General features: G+C 39.1%; 1 pseudogene; it reads left to right on the top strand.

Moving 5' to 3' along the window:
• Nucleotides 1-212: 212 nt before the first annotated feature.
• LOC139037340 (histone-lysine N-methyltransferase SETMAR-like) lies at nt 213-2,780 on the top strand (annotated as a pseudogene).
• Nucleotides 2,781-3,054: the final 274 nt, after the last annotated feature.

The following is a 3,054-nucleotide window of genomic DNA, read 5'->3' on the forward strand; positions in this document are numbered from 1 at the left end:
TGCAGTAGTTTACCTTGTTTTCTAGATAAAGTTGTCATTTTTTTAGTGCTTTCTAAACTCTAAATATTTACATTAATCAGTGACATGTCAGGCTGAAAAACATCTAAAGATTTTAGACTTTTAATTTCTAATTTACTGATACCAACTAAGGCTAAAAAATTCAATACAAAAAGATACAAATGCATAGATATTTAATGATAAAAAATACATTTATGAGACATGACAACATACATTACCTTCACTTGAGCCTTACCTCAGAACACATTTTTTTATTTGAGTTCAAAATGGGTCATAAAGCAACAGAGACAACTCTCAACATCAACAATGCATTTGGCCTAGGAACAGTTAATGAACTTGAATAAAAAAGTCACTCTAATTTGCTCACATCATTTTTATAGTCTCAGGGCTTCCCTCGTAGCTCAGTTGGTAAAGAATCTGACTGGTCTAAGTGAGTGAAAGTCACTCAGTCGTGTCCAGCTCTTTGCGACCTCATGGACTATATATACAGTCCATGGAATTGTCCAGGCCAGAATACTGGAGTGGGTAGCCATTTCCTTTTCCAGGGGATCTTCCCAACCCAGGGATTGAAACCAGGTCTCCTGCATTGCAGGTGGATTCTTTACCAGCTGAGCCACCAGGGAAGCCCTCTATAGTCTAAAATAAATACAAAATAAACACCAAGTAATAAATAAGTCATTAGCAAAACACAAAAGGCTAGAAACATGCATTAAAATGATGTATAACATAACCACACTTATTTAAGAATGCATTTCAATATCAGATGGCAAAATTTCAACAACGCAAAACTGCAATTACCTTTGTACTGACTTAATAATTAGAAACTTTACAGCTTGGTATGCTTTTGCTTTCTCTTAAAATGCTCTAGGGGAAACCAGCTACCATATGAGAAGTTTGATTCCTTTGGCATAAATGTACAGTGCAATGGTGGTTCAAGAAGTTTTGCACAGGAGGCGAGAGCTCTGAAGATGAGGAATGGAGTGGCTGGCCATCAGAATTCGACAATGACCAATTGAGAGTAATCATTGAAGCTGATCCTCTTCCAACAATATGAGAAGTTGCTGAAGAACTCAATGTTGACCATTCTATGGTCATTCGGCATTTGAAGCAAATTGGAAAGGTGAAAAAGCTCGATAAGTGAGTGCCTCATGAGCTGACTGAAAAAAAAAATTATCGTTTTGAAGTGCTGTCTTCTCTTATTCTACACAACAACTATCAACCATTTCTTGATTAGACTGTGACATGCGACAAAAAGTGGTCAACTGGCAATTCCCAGCTCAGTGATCATCGAGAAGAAGCTCCAAAGCACTTCTCAAAGCAAACTTGCACCAAAAAAAGGTCATGGTCACTGGTAGTCTGCTGCCATTCTGATCCATTACAGCTTTCTGAATCCTGGTGAAACCATTACCTCTGAGAAGTATGCTCAGCACATCAATGAGATGCACCAAAAACTGTAATGCCTGCAGCCTGCATTGGTCAACAGAAAGGGCCCAACTCTTCCCCATGACAATGACCAATGGCATGTCACACAACCAATGCTTCAGAAGTTGAATGAACTGGGCTACAAAGTTTTGCCTCTTCAGTCATTTTCACCTAACCTCTTGCCAACCAACTATCACTTCTTCAAGCATCTTGACAGCTTTCTGCACGGAAAACACGTCCACATCCAGCAGGAGGCAGAAAATGCTTTCCAAGAGTTTGTTGAATTCCAAAGCATGGATTTTTTTTTTCCATTTATTTTTATTAGTTGGAGGCTAATTACTTTACACTATTGTAGTGGGTTTTGTCATACATTGACATGAATCAGCCATGGAGTTACATGTATTCCCCATCCCGATCCCGCCTCCCACCTCCCTCTCCACCCGATTCCTCTGGGTCTTCCCAGTGCACCAGGCCGGAGCACTTGTCTCATGCATCCAACCTGGGCTGGTGATCTGTTTCACCCTAGATAATATACATCTTTTGATGCTGTTCTCTCGAAACATCCCACCCTCACCTTCTCCCACAGAGTCCAAAAGTCTGTTCTGTACATCTGTGTCTCTTTTTCTGTTTTGCATATAGGGTTATCATTACCATCTTTCTAAATTCCATATATATGTGTTAGTATGCTGTAATGTTCTTTATCTTTCTGGCTTACTTCACTCTGTATAATGGACTACAGTTTCATCCATCTCATTAGAACTGATTCAAATGAATTCTTTTCAATGGCTGAGTAATATTCCATGGTGTATATGTACCACAGCTTCCTTATCCATTTGTCTGCTGATGGGCATCTAGGTTGCTTCCATGTCCTGGCTATTATAAACAGTGCTGTGATGAACATTGGGGTGCACGTGTCTCTTTCAGATCTGGTTTCCTCAGTGTGTATGCCCAGAAGTGGTATTGCTCAGTCATATGGCAGTTCTATTTCCAGTTTTTAAAGAAATCTCCACACTGTTCTCCATAGCGGCTGTACTAGTTTGCATTCCCACCAACAGTGTAAAAGGGTTCCCTTTTCTCCACATCCTCTCCAGCATTTATTGCAAAGCATGGATTTTTATACGATAGGAATAAACAAACTTATTTCTTGTTGGCAAAATGTGATAATCAAAACATAATCAAATATATTTTGATTAATAAAGATGTGTTTGAGCCTAATTATAATGATTTAAAATTCATGGTCCAGAAGCACAGTTACTTGTGTACCAACCTACTACTTAGCTTCAAAAGTCCCAGAGCTTCATTCCTCTGTGTTCTATTGGTCAATCCAGTCTCTTAATCCAGCCCAGTTTCAAGGGAAGGAAGGGGAAATTCCACTTTTCCATGGGGGAATGACACAAAAAATCGATTCCACTGTACGATGGGGGAATGGTATCAGGAGGAAAAAATAATGGCAACTATCTAGAAAAAAACCTATCACAAAGACTATTCTTTGTACAATTTATGAATTAACTGTTGCAAGACTTTGGGGGATAGTTTCTTACTATATATTAGATGATTTCTTGCAGGAGTTTATAAGCCTTCAAAATGGGTGAGGTCCTTGGAGGAGGGTGTGTC

The sequence above is a fragment of the Odocoileus virginianus genome, chromosome 11 (assembly GCF_023699985.2).
Source record: "Odocoileus virginianus isolate 20LAN1187 ecotype Illinois chromosome 11, Ovbor_1.2, whole genome shotgun sequence".
NCBI classification, from domain to species: Eukaryota; Metazoa; Chordata; class Mammalia; order Artiodactyla; family Cervidae; genus Odocoileus; species Odocoileus virginianus.